The 17,680-nt window shown below is 41.7% G+C and overlaps 1 long non-coding RNA gene across 1 annotated transcript in view; it reads right to left on the reverse strand.

Annotated features, from left to right (window-relative positions):
* The window catches only part of LOC111097886, a 64,821-nt gene that overhangs the window by 13,712 nt on the left and 33,429 nt on the right, over positions 1 to 17,680 (reverse strand). Inside the window, exon 4 of the long non-coding RNA XR_005367179.1 lies at positions 621 to 777. This is a non-coding gene — a long non-coding RNA (uncharacterized LOC111097886). The remainder of the gene's footprint in view (positions 1 to 620; positions 778 to 17,680) is intronic.

The following is a 17,680-nucleotide window of genomic DNA, read 5'->3' on the forward strand; positions in this document are numbered from 1 at the left end:
AATAAACTGGTTAGATTGAGTTTATTCCATCTATTAGTTTTAAGGAGCTTTTGTAAGGTGGGCCTTATTTCTCTTGTCCTTTCTTACTGGGAGAAATTATTAAATAGATAGAAACCAACCTGGATTACTCCGGTCTGAACTCAGATTACGTAGGACTTTAATCGTTGAACAAATGAACCTTTAATAGCTGCTGCACCATTAGGATGTCCTGATTAACATCGAGGTCGTAAACCCTATTGTCGATATGGACTCTTGAATAGGATCGCGCTGTTATCCCTAGGGTAACTTGTTCTGTTGATCAAAGATTATTGGATCAATAAATGATATAATATTTTGACTGGTTAGTCTAGATTTTAATCACTCAGAAGTTTTTTTATATTCCGAGGTCACCTCAACCTAAATTGTTAACCCATAAAAATGGTGATGTTGTTATGCCTGATAGGTCAATAAGATCCATGAATTTGGGTTAATTAATTAAAGTTCCATAGGGTCTTCTCGTGTTATTGTTTTATTCCCGCCTCTTCACGAGAAGGTCAATTTCACTGCTTGGAAGTAAGAGACAGTTAAACCCTCGTGTCATTCATACAAGTCCTTATTTAGAGAACAAATGATTATGCTACCTTTGCACGGTCAGGATACCGCGGCCGTTGAACAGATGTCACTGGGCAGGCAGTGCCTCCAATACTGGAAATGCTGGAGGTGATGTTTTTGGTAAACAGGCGGGGCTATGTTTGCTGAGTTCCTTTTACTTCTTTTAATCTTTCCTTGGGTGCATACCTGTGTTGGGTTAACAATGGGATTGATAAGTATTTTATTTTTGGATTAATTTTATCTTATTGTTAACTATCAGTGGTTTATCCGTTTCTGATATAAGCTTATGCAGGGAGAAATAATTCTTGTTACTCATACTAGCATTGTTGCTTCTATATTTATATAGATTAACCCAGTATAACATTAGGAGTTAATTTAATATTGTTGGGATTAAGTAAGATTAATTGTTGAGCTTGAACGCTTTCTCAGTTGGTGCTGCTTTTAGGCCAAATATGGTAATATTAATATTTACTCTCTAAGAAAGGTTGTATCCTTATTCTAAAAAGCTGTACCTTTTTAGATTATATTTTAAATTTACATTAAAATTCTAATTTTTAAAAAAAAAATAAAAAAAAAAAAAAATAAAAATAAAATTCTAATTTTTTTTAGGTAAATTTAAAGTTGAACTAAAGTTCTGTTTTTGGGTAACCAGCTATCACCAGGCTCGTTAGGCTTTTCACCACTACCTGTAAATCTTCTCACTATTTTGCGACATAGATGAGTTTATCTTTGTAGATTGTTCATAGGTAGTTCGTCTGGTTTCGGGGGGCTTAGCTTAAGTCCTCTTTGTTAAGTTGCTTCTGGCTAATTCATTATGCAAAAGGTAAAAGGGGTAATCTTTGCTGTTTTATACTTTTAAAATGTCTTTCATCATTCCCTTATGATACTATCTCTATAGCTCCAATTAAAATTTCTATCTCCTATTCTTTTATGGTTTAACTAAATGTTTTGTTTTATAATATTATAGTACTTTAGTTTGAGGTTTAGTTGGGCTAGCTTTTGTTCAAAGTGGTCACAGTATATGAAATCTTCTGGGTGTAAACCAGATGCGTTGGTTAAGCTACACTTTGATTAATCCAAGCACACCTACCGGTGTGCTTACCTTGTTAAACGACTTATCTCCTCTCGTGTTTTGGTATTGTTAATATGATTGTGTGTGAAGTTTTTACTTGAGGAGGGTGACGGGTGGTGTGTGCATGCTTCATGGCCCTATTCAATTAAGCTCTCTATTCTTAATTTACTACTAAATCCTCTTTTGGTTTTTAATTTCATAAAAACTTTTGTAAGTTGTTCTTAAAGTAGAAAATGTAGCCCATTTCTTCCCATCTCATGAGTTACACCTTGACCTAACTTTTTTATGTGACATCATTGTGCTTACTACTCTTCCTTTTGGGGGTTTGCTGAAGATGGCAGTACATAGACTTCATTAGCAAGAGATGGTGAGGTTTATCAGGATTTATCAATTATAGAACAGGCTCCTCTAGAGGGGTAGAAAGCACCACCAAGTCCTTTGAGTTTTAAGCTGTTGCTAGTAGTTCTTGGGCGAATTATTTTATTATGGAATAGTTTGCAGTTTACGTTTAGGGCTAAGCATAGTGGGGTATCTAATCCCAGTTTGGATCTTAGCTATCGTGTAGTCAGAAGTTGTATTTTTTTTTTTCTAGTCAGAAGTTTTAAAGTCACTTTTGTAGTTTATTTTATGGTAACTGTACCTTTTTATGGCTTAGTTAAGTTTTAACTTTAGTACTATATAATCTTAAACACGCTTTACACCATGGGCCTGTTAGTTTGGGGTTAATCGTATGACCGCGGTGGCTGGCACGAAATTTACCAGCCCTCTTTAGTAGAGCTTAGTCGAACTTTCATTCATAGCTTAATTTTTATCACTGCTGTGTCCCGTGGGGGTGTGGCTTAGCAAGGTGTCATGAGCTACTTTAGAGTGTGCTTGATATCTGCTCCTTTGAATCGTTAGTGATTTTGAGGGCATTCTCACTGGGGCGTGGAGGCTTGCATGTGTAAGCTTACTTAGGACTAATAGGAAGGCTAGGACCAAACCTTTGTGTTTATGGAGTCTTAGGACTCATCTTGGCATTTTCAGTGCCTTGTTTTATTTATTAAGCTACATTAACAGGTGCTTTTATGGTGGTGTATATTATGTTGTGAGAATATGGGTTTGAATTTTTTTGTGAATTGAATGAAGGGGGTGGAGTCAAGGAAGTCTTATCTATAGATAGATTGCAGATTTAGGCGTTGAATTTGTTTTGTTAAATTAACTAGAGTAATAATATAATCGTATGGAATTTAGACATGGCTTATGAGCGTTACATTTACTTAGTCCTGTTTTTGGGGTTTGGCGGGACACAAATAGGTATATTGTAAACAATTTAAGTTTATGGGGGGGTAAGGGGGGTTCGGTAAAGTTAATTTAATGTCTTGCCTATACGCGTGTACATGTGTATATGTGTACGTGTGTACGTAAATCTATATGTCCTGTAACCATTGACTGAATAGCACCTTGTATTATGTGCAAAGTTGATAAATGATAATGAATAAGCCCAGCTACAAATTATCTGACTGCATCGAGACCGTTACGGTCGTATCTCCTGACCACAAATTATTCAACAGCGTCGATGACTATTGCGGTCATAGCTGAGTGATACCAAGTTCTCCCCCCAAAAAAATAAAGATACCAAATGCATGACATCACAGTTATGTGTGATCATGGGTTGATTAGTCATTAGTCCATCGAGATGTCCCATTTGAGAGGATTAGTAGGATTGGAATAAAAGATAACATGGCCCTGAAGTAAGAACCAGATGCCAGGTATAGTTTCAGGCTAGAAACTCCCACATGAAAATGGGCCCAGAGCAAGAAGAGGGACGCTTCATGCAAGGATTGATGGTTTCTCGAGGCATGGTGATTAAGCTCTTACTGGACTAAGTGAGATGCAATAAGGTAATTCCCGTAAGAAATAAATGTCAGTTGAAAATTGGACTTTATGTCTGTATGTAATAGTAATAAAAATATGTACATGCTTATATGCATGGGGCAAACCAGCAATGCACGACGTACATGGGGGGAAAAATTTTTTTGGACTTACTGACATAGCACAGTGGAGTTATTGCAATATATGAATTGAGGGGGGTTTTGGAGAGGACCATTATCAGGGAATAGTTTAAAAAGAATTTCAGGGATCCCTGGTGGCTCAGTGGTTGAGTGCCTGCCTTCAGCTCAGGGCGTGATCCTGGAATTCCTGGATTGAATCCCACGTCTGGCTTCCTGCATGGAGCCTGCTTCTCCCTTTGCCTATGTGGCTCTGCTCCCCCTGCCCCCCGTGTCTCTCATGAATAAATAAATAAAATTTTTTTAAAAAATAAATAAAAATAATTTCAAAAATAAAATAAAATAAAAAAATAAAAAGAATTTCAGCTTTGGGTGCTGATGGTGGAGCTGGTGCTTCTTCCTTGAGTTTTAGGGACGTGATTGGTCTCCATTTTTGGTTTACAAGACCAGGGTAATTAATATACTACAAAGACTCTTAATTTTAGGAGATTATTTTCGATAATGCTGATAGTTGGCAGCAGGACTAAGAGAATTGTAAAATATAGTATAGAGGCTATTTGGCCGATAATAATAAAGGGGTGTTCTACTGGTTGCCCTCCAATTCATGTTTGTGTGAGTAGATCGGCTGTTAATAATCAGAATAGGCATTGGTTAAGAGGTGGGAATATTATTCTGCGTTGTTTAGATGTATGCAGAAGGGGAATAATTGCTAGGATTAGGATAGAGAATACATGCCTCCTAGCTTGTTGGGGATTGATCGTAGAATGGCGTAGGCAAATAGGAAATATCATTCGGACTTGATGTGTGGGGGAGTGTTGAGGGGGTCTGCAGGGATATAGTTGTCCAGGTCTCCTAATAGGTCGGGTGTAAATAGAACTAGTAATATTAATACTAGAACTAGGAATAGTGCTCCTTGATTGTATAGTAAGGGTGGAATGGGATTTTGTCTGAGTCGGATGAAATTCCTGAAGGGGTATTGGATCCAGTTTTGTGTAGAAATAGGAGATGGACTATTGCTAGGGCTGCAATAATGAATGGGAGGATGAAGTGGAATGCGAAGAATCATGTTAGGGTTGCTTTATTAACTGAGAAGCCACCTCAGATTCATTCGACCAGATTAGTCCCAACGTAGGGGATTGCCGAGAGTACGTTTGTGATGACAGTTGTTCCTCAAAAGGATATTTGTCCTCATGGTAGGACGTAACCTATGAATGCCGTGGCTATAGTTGCAAATAAAAGGATGATTCCAATATTTCATGTCTCTATGAATACATAAGAGCCGTAATATAGTCCCCGTCCTACATGTATAAATAGGCAGATGAAGAATATAGAGGCTCTGTTTGCATGTATATATCAAATGATTCAACCGTAGTTGACGTCTCGACAGATGTGGGTAACTGATGAGAAGCTGTTGCTGTATCTGATGTGTAATGTATGGCTAAGAATAAACCTGTTAGAATCTGTCCAATCAGACACACTCCTAGCAGGGACCCGAAGTTTCATCACGCTGAGATATTTGATGGTGCCGGGAGATCCATGAATGAGCTGTTAACAATTTTAGCTAGTGGGTGGGTTTTTCGGATGTTGGTCATTAACGTTCTTATAGTTGAAACACAACGATGATTTTTCATGTCATAAGTCATGGTTAAATTCCATGTAGGAATAATGATGACATACATTGTTTTTATTTTAAGTATCATTTTTATAATGAGTTTTGTGGGCTTTGCTATGAAACCATCTCCTATTTATGGTGGGCTTGTGTTAATTATTAGTGGTGGAATTGGTTGCGCTATTGTGTTGAATTTTGGGGGGTCTTTTTTAGGGTTGATAGTCTTTTTAATTTACTTGGGAGGTATATTTGTGGTTTTTGGTTATACGACAGCTATGGCTACTGAACAGTATCCTGAGGTTTGAGTTTCTAATAACGCTGTGTTGGCTGCTTTTATTACTGGTTTATTGTCTGAGTTGTTAACTGCTTGTTATATTTTAAAGGATGATGAGGTTGAGGTGGTGTTGAAATTTAATGGGATGGGAGATTGAGTTATTTATGACACTGGAGATTCAGGATTTTTTAGTGAGGAAGCTATGGGAATTGCAGCGTTATATAGTTATGGGACTTGATTAGTGGTTGTCACTGGTTGGTCACTGTTAACTGGTGTGTTAGTTATTATAGAGATTACTCGTGGTAATTAAGGATTAGTAGGCTGAGGGCCATGGTAATTATGAAGGAGAGGAAGTGTAGCTTAATTAGTCCTTTTTGCTTGGAAATAGGGCGGAAGATTTTATTTGAAAGTTCAAGATTGATTTAGGTAAGATATTTTCTAGTCAAATGGAGTCTAAGAGTATTGATGCTGATTTTTGACTCATTGATAGATTTATTTTAGGTGCTAGACGGTGTATAACGGTTGGATAGTAGCCAAGAAGATTAGAAAACTTAAAGAAATATTACAGGTAGTTGAATTTGAGTCCTTGTATTGTGAGGTTTAGTTCTAGTGCCAGGATGAAACCTAAAATGGTCACTGCAAGGGCTGAAAGTTTTAGCTAATGAGGCATAGTTATCTGTGGGATGGTGGTGGGTGTGATACTGGGGGAAATTATATATCCTGTGAATACACTCCCGAGAAGGAGACATTCAATAGAATTAATTAGGAGTGGATTGTTCTTGTTGATAAGAATTAAGGGGTTAAAGCAGGGTTGGCCTAGTAGTGCAAAGAATAAGATTCGAGTGCTGTAGGCAGCTGGGCTCGGGCGTTGGTATTCGACGTGTTGGCGGTTTCGATGATTAGGTCTTTGGAGTTAAATCCTGTAAGGAAGAGTATACCTGTAAGTGCGAGACTTCCAATGATAAGGGAAGTAGTGGTGAATGGAAGAATTTTGAATAGTCCTCCTATTTTTCGGATGTCTTGCTTGTCATTTAGGCTGTGGATAATTGATACTGAACATATAAATAATATGGTTTTGAAGAATGCGTGAGTACAGATGTGTAGAAATGCCAAGTAGGGTTGATTAATACCAATTGTTACAATTATCGGTCCTAGTTGGCTTAAAGTGGAGAAGGCTATGATTTTCTTGATGTCGTTTTGTGTGAGAGTGCAGATTGCGGTGAATAGTGTTGTAATAGCTCCTAGGCATAGGGTAAGTGTTTGGATAGTTTGGTTTTGTTCTATTAGAGGGTAAAAGTGAATAAGTAGAAATACCCCCGCTACAACTATTGTGCTGGAGTGGAGTAAGGCTGATACAGGGGTTCTATGGCTGAGGGAAGTCATGGGTGTAGGCCGAATTGAGCGGATTCGCCGGTGGCTGCTAGTAGCAAGCCAATTAGTGGTACATTGAGATTGTTATTAGTTGTTATGAAGATTTGTTGAAAATCTCATGTGTTTAGATTTAGTAGGAACCATGCCATGGCTATAATGAATCCTACGTCTCCAATGCGGTTATAGAGGATTGCTTGTAGGGCAGCTATATTTGCATCTGTTCGGCCACACCATCATCCAATGAGTAGAAAGGGTATAATACCTACTCCTCAACTGATAAATAGCTCGAATATATTGTTTGCGGTGACTAGAATTATTATGGTGATGAGGAACATACAAAGGTATTTTAAAAATCGGTTGATGTAAGGGTCTGAGTGTATATATCATATAGAAAATTCTATAATGGCTCATGTGACGAAGAGTGCTACAGGTATGAAAATTATTGAGAAATAGTCTAATTTAAAGCTTAACGATAGTTTTATGGTTTGAATGGTTATTCGGTGTCAGTTTGAGATAATTATATCTTGTCCTGAGTGAATGAATATTATTGTGGGGATCATGCTGATTATAAATACGTAGGAGGTGATTGTTTTTACGTAATATGGGTAAAGTTTGTTCTTGTAAAGTTCAGTAGTGGTTAGAACAATTGGTAGAATTAGTATGATTAAAGATTAAATGTAATATGGAGGAGGCAAATATGTTTATTACTTTTACTTGGAGTTGCTCCAATTTTTTGGCTCCTAAGACTAACGGATTACTTCTATCCTTTAAAAGTTGAAAAAGCCAGGCTTGGGCAGCCCCAGTGGCGCAGAGGTTTAGCGCCGCCTGCAGCCCGGGGTGTGATCCTGGAGACCCGGGATTGAGTCCCACGTCCGGCTCCCTGCGTGGAGCCCGCTTCTCCCTCTGCCTGTGTCTCTGCCTCTCTCTCTCTCTCTCTCTCTCTCTGTGTGTGTCTCTATGAATAAATAAAATCTTTTTAAAAAGAAAGAAAAAGCCATGCTTTTATGCATGGGGGCATGAGTTAGCAGTTCTTGTAATACTTTTTTGGTAGACAAAAAGATTTAAACTTTTATTGTTAGATTCACAATCTAATGTTTTATTAAACTATGTCTGCAGTAGATGGGCCCTAGAATTACTTTAGGATTGAGGGATAAGAGTAGTAGTGATAATAGGTGTAGGATTATTAGGGCGTTTTCTCGTGTGGAGGATGGTTTAATGTTTTTGATGTGGTGAGTGTACTTGCCGCGTTGTGTAGTCATTAGTATGTAGAGGGAATATAGGGCAGCAATGATGATATTTACTCCTATTAGGATGATAGTAAGATTAAATCATGAAAATGAAGCTATTACTACAAATAGTTCTCTGATTAGATTGATTGTAGGGGGTAGAGCTAGGTTAGTAAGGCTTGCTAATAGTCATCATGCTGCCATTAGAGGGAGGAGGGTTTGAAGTCCTCGTGTGAGAATTATGGTTCGGCTGTGGATTCGGTCATAATTTGAGTTGGCTAAGCAGAATAATATGGACGATGTTAGGCCGTGGGCGATTATTAGGGCTGTTGCTCCTATGTAACTTCACGGTGTTTGAATGAGGACTGCTACGATGACGAGTGCTATATGGCTGACTGAGGAGTATGCAATTAGGGATTTAAGGTCTGTTTGGAGTAGGCAAATAGAGCTCGTTATGATTATGCCTCATAGGGATAATATTATGAAGGGATATGCTATGAAGTTGGTCAGAGGGTTTAGTAAAGTTGTGACTTGTTTTATGCCTTATCCACCTAATTTTAGAAGCACGGCTGCAAGTACTATGGAGCCAGCAATGGGGGCCTCTACATGTGCTTTTGGTAGCTATAGGTGAAGAACGTATAAGGGCATTTTTACTATAAAGGCTATTATGCATGCTAATCATAAAAAGATGTTGGATCAAGAGTTTGGTAGGGGCTGAATTCAGTATTGAATTATAAGGAAATTTAGGGAGCCTATGGTGTTTTGGATATAGAGCAGTGCTACTAGGAGAGGCAGGGATCCTATTAGAATGTAGAATAGAAAGTATAGTCCTGTATTCAGTTGTTCGGTTTGATTTCCTCATTGAGTGATAATAATAAGGGTTGGGATTAGTGTGGCTCCAAATAGGTTGTAAAAGAGGATTAATTCTGTAGCAGTAAATGTTATAACTAGGAATAGTTGAAGTGTAATAAGTATTGAGATGTATAGTTTTTTTCGGGTTAAGGGTTCTTTTGACAAATGGAATTGGCTTGCTATTAGTATGAGAGGCAGGAGTCATGTTGTAAGTGCTAGTAGGGGTGCTGATAGGGAGTCAGAGAAAAATAGTAAGAGAAATTGAGGGTGCATCATTAGGTTGATTTAAATAGGACAGGCTGATTAAACTGATTAATAGGCTACATGCTGTTGTGTTGATTCAAATTAGGTTAGATTTTGATATTCATGCTAGTGGGATAAGTATTGTGGTGGGGATAATAATTTTTAGCAATGTAGGAAGTTCATATTTTGCACATAATCGGTACCATAACTAGTAAAGACAATCCTAGTGCTGCTTCGCAGGCAGCGAATACTAGAAGTACAATTGGTATCATGCTGGCTAGTGTGAGGTGATTGTTTAAGATGGTTACTGATATTATTACGAATAGTGATAATATCATGCCTTCTAAGCATAGTAGAGATGATATTAGATGAGATCGATAGATGAGCATGCCTAATAGGGAGAGAATGAATGCCAGGAAGATGTTGATGTATACTATGGACATATGGTAATTATGAGTTTAATCATATTTTAATGAGTCTAAATAATTTGTTTTAGTTTAAACTAATTATCATATTCAGTTCATTCTAGTCCCTTTTTGGTTCATTCGTAGGCTAGGCTTGCGGCTAGTAGGGAAATCAGTAGAAGTTGGTTTGTGATGCTCAGGGAAGTGGGAGGAGTAGCGCAATTTCTAGATCAAAGAGTAAGAATGTGATGGCTACCAGGAAAAATTTTATGGAAAAGGGTAGGCGTGCGGATCCCATAGGGTCAAAGCCGCACTCATAAGGGCTTGCTTTATCTGCATAGATATTTAGTTGAGGAAGTCAGAATGCAATTATTACAAGTAGGGATGCTAGAGATACATTGATTATTAAAGTTATTATTATGTTTATTACTTCTTTTCAGGATTATCTGAAACTAAATGATTGGAAGTCAATTGTACTGATTTATACTAAAGAAGTAAGATCCTAAAAAAAAAAAAAATAAGAAGAAGAAGTAAGATCCTCATCAGTAAATAGAGACATAAAGGAATAGTCAGACTACATCGACAAAGTGTCATTATCATGAGGCGGCTTCAAATCCAAAATGGTGATTTGATGTAAAGTGATAGTATAGTTGTTGGAGAAAGCAGACGATAAGAAATGTAGGGCCAATAATTACATGTAGTCCATGGAATCCTGTAGCTATAAAGTGGAGCCGTAGACTCCGTCGGAAACTGTAAAGGATGTCTCATAGTATTCGGAGATTTGAAGAAGTATAAAGTACATGCCCAGGGAGATTGTAATGAATAAGGCTTGGAGTATGTGTTTGTGGTTTCCTTCTATAAGGCTGTGATGAGCTCAGGTAAGAGAGACTCCGGAGGCTGGAAGAACTGAAGTGTTGAGTAGTGGGACTTCTAGGGGATTAAGGGGGTAATACCTGTAGGCGGCCAGCAACCCCTGAGTTCGGGAGTTAGGGCTAGACTGGAGTGATAAAAGGCTCAGAAGAATCCTGCAAAGAAGAATACTTCTGATACAATAAATAGGATTATTCCGTAACGTAATCCTTTTTGGACAATAGGCGTGTGGTGCCCTTGGAATGTACTTTCTCGGATGACATCTCGTCATCATTGGTACATAGTCAGTATGTTAGCTGTTAGTCCTAGTGTGAGTAGGGCTATTGCATTATAGTGGAATCTTATAGTAAGGCCAGAGGTTAAAAGGAGAGCAGAGAGGGCTCCTGTTAGTGGTCATGGGCTTGGGTTAACTATGTGGTAAGCATGGGTTTGGTGGGTCATTAGGTGTTGTCATGTAAGTATAGACTCACTAGTAGGGTAAATACATAGGCTTGAATTAGGGCTACAGTGAATTCAAGAATGGTGAGTAGGATTAAAATAGTAAAAGTAATAAGAGCTGTGGCGGTGCTAATGTTTATTAAGGCAAGGGTAGCTCCTCTGGTAAGGTGAACTAATAGGTGGCCTGCAGTAACGTTAGCTGTTAATCGTACGGCTAGGGCTATAGGTTGAATGAATAGACCGATAGTTTCGATGATTACAAGTATTGAGATAAGGGGAAGAGGTGTTCCCTGAGGTAGGAAATGTGGTAGAAATACTTTGGTTTTGTACCGGAAACCAGTAATTACTGTTCCTGCTCATAGGGGATAGCTATTCCTAGGTTTATGGATAGTTGTGTTGTAGGTGTAAATGAGTGTGGTAGTAATCCAAGTAGGTTAGTTGAGCCGATAAATAGAATAAGTGAGATCAGTATGAGGGCTCAGGTTCATCCTTTTTGGTTATGAATAGTTAGTATTTGTTTTGATGTTAATTGAATTAGTCCCTGTTGAATGGAAATTAAACAATTATTGATTAGGCGGTTAGGTGAGGGAAATAAGATACTTGGAAACATAATGATTATTATTACGATAGGGGGTCCTATTATTGAGGGGGTAGTGAAAGAAGTGAATAAATTTTCATTCATTTATTTTCTCAAGGGGTAAGTTGGTTTTTATTATTTTTGGTCCTGGGTTTTCTGGATAAAAGTGTTTTGAAATGTTTAGTTGGAATATAATGAATAGGGTTAAGATTATAGAGAGAATCATAATAAATCAGGTCGATGTGTCTAGTTGTGGCATTCATTAAGGAGAGACTTAAACTCTCAGTCTTTAGCTTAAAAGGTTAATGCTTTATAGCTTCTTAATGATTTAAACTGGTCTATATTATACTATTAGGGCAGATCAGGTTTCGAAGTATGAAAGTCTGGTCTATATTATACTATTAGGGCAGATCAGGTTTCGAAGTATGAAAGTGGGACTATTTCAAGAACAATGGGTATGAAGCTATGGTTGGATCCACAGATTTTGGAGCATTGGCCATAGTACAGTCCTGGTCACATGGCCATTAGAGTTGTTTGGTTTAGTCGTCCTGGGATTGCGTCGCTTTTTAGGCCTAGTGATGGTACAGCTCATGAGTGCAGTATGTCTTCTGATGAGATAAGTATTCAGATGGTTATTTCTATTGGGAGAACAACTCAGTTGTCGACTTCTAATAGTCATAGTTCTCCTGGTTTTAGTTCTTGTGTGGGAATTATGTAGGAATCAAAGTTTAGGTCTTCATAGTCAGTATATTCGTAGCTTCAATATCATTGGTGGCCTATCATTTTTACAGTTGGTGATGGGTTATTAATTTCGTCTATCATGTAAAGAATTCGTAGTGAAGGTAATACAATTAAGATTAAAATAATAGCTGGTAGGATAGTTCATACTGTTTCCACTTCTTGTGCATCTATTGTGCTTGTGTGAGTTAATTTAGTAATAAGTATTAGTGAAATAATGTAAAGAACTAGAGAGCTGATTAGAAATACAATTATTAATGTATGGTGGTGGAAATAAAGTAACTCCTCTATAATAGGTGAGGTTGCATCCTGAAGTCGGAGTTGGAAAGGATGCGCCAGAGAGACATACAGGTTTTTCACCTATAATTTGACTTTGACAAAGTCATGTAATGTTTTACTAACATCTCTTTATTGAGAAAGACATAATGGTTATGGCATTGGCTTGAAACCAGTTTCAGGATGTTCGATTCCTTCCTTTCTTATTTTTGGATGACATATGTGGGCTCTTCGAATGTGTGGTATGGAGGGGGACCCCAACCGGCTTGGAGTTGGTTAAGTGTCTGATGCTTGATTTCAGCTCGGTCCTGGGCATGGAGCCTGCTTAAGATTTTTCCTCTCCCTCTCCCTCTGCCCCTCCTCTGCTCTCTCTCTTTCTCTCTGTCTCTCTCTAAAAACAGAACAAACAAACAAAAAATAGTGCTCTTATTCAACAAACTTGTCTCCTCTTCCCATTAGACTCAATTGCACAGCCTAATCTTTACTGTTATGTTTGACCCCGTGACTAAGCCTTGGCCAAGTATATGTGGCTAGAAGTGATGTTTGCCCTATTTAGGCCTGGCTGGAGAAAACATCCCCAGCTGAGGTGACATGCTTTCTCACCCTTTACAACAAGTGGAACAGGTCCCAGCATCATGGCCAAATTTGAAGCCACATGTTGACAATGGCAAACCCAGAAAACAGACCATACCTGGGTTCTCGAATCATCATTGGGAGAAAAGCAACCAGCAGACTCACCTGATCATGTTTTTGTCTCTACACTTCCTTGTGGGAACTGAAGATGTACAAGCACGGTTTGGGCTTCTGGTATTTCAGAGTTGATGCAGAAATGCAAGGGCAGATGCCTCCTTGTGCTTAGCAAGCAATGAGAGTGTTACGCGTCCTACTTTCCTCTTTATTTTCTGATTTTTCTTCGGGATTCGTTAAATGAGAGAAAAGCACACTTCAATGTCTCCTCTGACAAGCTCCAAAACACACTGGCTATCTTACCTCTGCTTCAGATGGCTACTGAGCTCCGGAAGCTCCTCTAGACTGTTGCAAACAGGTACAAACCTGAAGATTTTCCACGCCAGCTGTTCCTGATGGTGACCAAAGCTCAAGGGTAAGTTATCCAGAAGAGTCTTGCGCAGGGAACACTGTAGTCGGTCCCGCAGGTTGAAGATGGTTCCAGGGATCCCTGGGTGGCTCAGCAGTTTGGCGCCTGCCTGCCTGCCTTTGGCCTAGGGAGTGATCCTGGGGTCCCAGGATCGAGTCCCACATTGGGCTCCGTGCATGGAGCCTGCTTCTTCCTCTGCCTGTGTGTCTGCTTCTCTCCCTCTCTCTGTGTCTCTCATGAATAAATAAATAAAATCTTTTTTTAAAAAAATGGTTCCAATGGAACAGGTGCCTGTGCCTTCGGATCCGGGAATCTCTTTTTCTCATGAAACTCGAAGTCGGTCCTGACATTGCAGCATGACTCAGAGCTCGAAGGCATGAAGGTTTTCTTGCTTTCCAAGCCGTGGCTCCAAGGCACGTCCCAGATCAGGGACACCCCCCACCCCACCCCAGCCCACCCGCAGACACGGTCGCGAGGGGGCGCGCGGCCACCGCTGATCCGCGAGCGCGGAGCGTCGTGCGCTGCTCACCAGCGGCCGGCAGAGGGCGCCCGCCTCGCGCGGGGACCAGGGGGCACCAATTCAGAGAAAGAGAAACTTATCTACAAAGTAAAATATAGAAATATTGGGATCTTTCATTTGAACGAGTCGGGGACACCCCTGGTCCATGTGGTGTATTCACTTTTTTGGTGGCGAGAGCGGATTTTACAAGCCTTGTGTCCACCTGCCATGGATGCTCCTTAGCACAGAGCCCATCACTAGCATTTCTACGTCCATAGTACTAATAATTCCATAAGTTGACCATATCCAAGTTGCTCTCTCATTTCTATAAAGTCAGGAAGTCTTTCTTCTAGGGCTATGACAGTATTCCCAGGGGGAACATACCCTATAATCCGACCCATTTCTTCAACGTGGACAACCTTTGTTGTGCATCAAGAGTAAGGAGAGTATTTCGCTTGTTTTCTCTACAGCATTTCAGATCGAACATGATTTCTTAGGAGCCTTATAAATTTGTGTTGAATTTTATGACACAAAGCGTGGCGGGGGGAGCTATACCACTGGACATACACAGGCGATGGTCACAGCCTCTAGAAACAGGCCCCTTATAAGACTGAGATTTAATCAGAAGATTACAGAACGGTCCCCTCTCCACAATGTAATGACACCATACCCCAAGGCATCCAGTGTAAGAGTGAACAGCTGCTGAGAAGAGCCACCGGACACAAACTGAGGAGGAGTATTTATGGAAGCCCAAAGTCACAAGGAGACACCGCCAAAAGGACCCCAGAGGCATTTGAAGTCTCTGAAACCTAGAGTGACAGCAAACATTGAAAACAGCTCTACTCCTAGCCAGATTAACGTTAAGTCCTCACACAAGAGTCTGTTTACCTCCCTTCACATCCCCTAATACAGCACGCCTGGCTTTCAATAAAAAAACGAGCTGGCGTGCCAAAGGGATATTTATGCAAGAAAAATGCCTGAGTATCAGTACAGGGAACTTGGTGGCATTTTAATTTGCCCTATTCTATCCTCCCCCTGGTTCCACAGTGGCTTGAAAGTCCACAGGCTCACAACCAAAGTCGGGGAAAACCAGCAGCCTAGCAGCCACAGGAGAGGACAGATGGTTTTGGAGCCCCCCAAAGGCCCATCTCCAGAGAATTGTCACTATTTGACCTATTGCTAGGTTCCCTGGAAAGTCGTACTCCCCCCCCCATAGGGCTTGTCTTTATTTCACCCTAATCAGAGCTCACTTGGTGGGAGAAGCCCCTGTCCTCAGGGAGGAGCAAGAGGCTAGCCAAAATCTTAGAAAGAAGATCTAAGCAATGAGGTGTCCATAGGAGGAGGCCTGAAAAGCATTTATGCACCATGGCTCTGAGCAGGGATCCCCCAGGAGCCCCCCATCCCCTCTACGAGAAGCAGGACACAGCTATGGCTAATGCACTGCTAATAAACCTGGAGGAGATTTATAGGATTCCAAGCGAGTGTACAAAGACCATAATGGGGCAGGCAGCTCAGCCCCACAGGGGGCACTCTGCATACTGACGAGGGCCTGCCTGCTGTCACCAAGTGGGCTTGGAAGGCAGGCAGGCCTCGACACCTCGCCTCCCTTCCCCAGCTTGAGCCCCAAGCTGGACGCGTAGGCACGTGTTTTTCTTGGACTTAAAAGACAAACCCCACCTGCAAACGCTTCAGAGATGGCACCACAGTGTCCTTCAGATACCCTCAAGGAGATACACCATGGAGGAGTGTGTGCACGTGTGTGTGAGGCTGTGTTTCTTGAGCGTGCCACTCCTTTTCACAGACTGACATTCTATCCCCCTCCTCTTTCCTCTCTTACCACTCATGTGACTCAAACTTTTCTTCACTGTCCCCGTTCTCCCCAAGGTGCTCTGTGCGGCTGCAAGTGGGACGTTTTCACCACTGGTGGCTGGTGGATCCTTGTGACCTGCGATAATGCCATCAAGCTGGCCAAAGCGGAGAGCCTCCGCGGAAGGATGCTTCCCTTCCTCAAGGTATTGCGTTCAGTGGGGAGACCTCACTGTCAAGTTCAAAGTTAAACCAAGCTATAACAAATACCCATCACCTATCCTGTTTGTAAATCCCACACAGATCAGCACAGGAGGATCACAGAGGACGCCCCCACCCCGGAGGACAACTGCACCGGGGACAAGATCCTGCACCATGTCACCGAGGACAGGGACACTTACCGGAGGGGGCTAGCCCAGCCTGAAAACACTCCTGCAGGCACTGTCTTTGTGCTCAAACCCGACCCCGTGCACTTTGCAAGAAGGAGCCCCGCACTTACAGTGTCCTTGTCATTCACCAGCAGGTGGCTTTGCCACCAAAACCATTTCCTCATTCTCTGCCTCACTAGCCCCCCCCCCCCCCACTCTGTATGGCTGCAAGGGGGAACGTTCTCACCAGTGGGTGGTGACCGATGCTTTGGACCTGCGGTCTTGCCATCAAGCCAGCCAATGTGACTCCTCTGCTTGGCTGGGGGCTCCCTTTCCTCAAGGTACACACTCAGCGGGAGACCTCGTTGCTCACTGTCAAGCTCAGAGTCAAGCCACAGACGTGGCAGATAGGTACACAGCACCTGGCCCGATCCTAGGACCCGGGTGGGTCCGCCTGAAACCCACCCGCTCAGTGCTCACCCAGCGCTTCCTTCCCGTGGCAGCAGAGGACATGGCAGCAGAGGACATGATCCCTTCTGGGGACGGGGACGGCAGGGAGAGATGGGCCAGCAGAAGTGCAGTATGTGTTCCCAGCTCTGAGCTGAGTCCCCCCCGCCAGCTGTGCTGGGGAATAACCTGCACTCCTGGTGGGTTTGTTGAGATTCCTTGTCAAGCTGTAAATGTCACCTGCTCCTGACTCGGTTTTGCTAAGAAGATCTTCTCCTGCTCTCCTAACTCTTTCCCTCTTGTCAGGGAGAGGAAGAGGAGTACAGAGTCTTGCCTCACCCCCCCTCAGCCCCCACCCCAGGCCTGGGGAGTCCATCCCAGTTGGCCCAGGCCATCCCCCACATAGTCACATCCTGTGGCCCTCACACTGGGTATCAGAGCCCTCTTTAGGGCCGGGAGAGGAAAGGGCATTCTGGAACCTTAAATGGGCCACTGAGTAAGAGACACCTGTCTGTTGGCCAGGTGGGGAGGAGTTGTCACAGCTGCCTCCCTGTCTGCTCCCCACCTCCCACAGCAGAGCGGGTGGTTCTGGTCCCCCCTGTGCTAAGAGTGCTGGAAGGTGAAGGAAGGGATCCGCTGCAGGTGGCAGGCCTCCAACGTGATGGCCAGGGCTCTTGGGGGGCAGTTGCTTGCTGTTCCTCCTGCCATTGAGAAAGTAGGCCCAGTCACCCCCAAATCCACCAAGTTCTATGAAATGGAAATCTACTTGTTCCTTACCCATCATGAAAGCTGAAGGGGGATGTCCAGTGGTGTCTGCTGTTGGTGAGGGAACAGCACAAAGTCTGGTTTATCTGTACCTTTGGATGGAGTCTTAGCCTCTCATAGAAGCTTCTGAAGGTTATAGAGTATTTTCACTTGTTCTTAGATAAGAA

Source organism: Canis lupus, chromosome 11 (assembly GCF_011100685.1).
Source record: "Canis lupus familiaris isolate Mischka breed German Shepherd chromosome 11, alternate assembly UU_Cfam_GSD_1.0, whole genome shotgun sequence".
In the NCBI taxonomy this organism is placed as follows: Eukaryota; Metazoa; Chordata; class Mammalia; order Carnivora; family Canidae; genus Canis; species Canis lupus.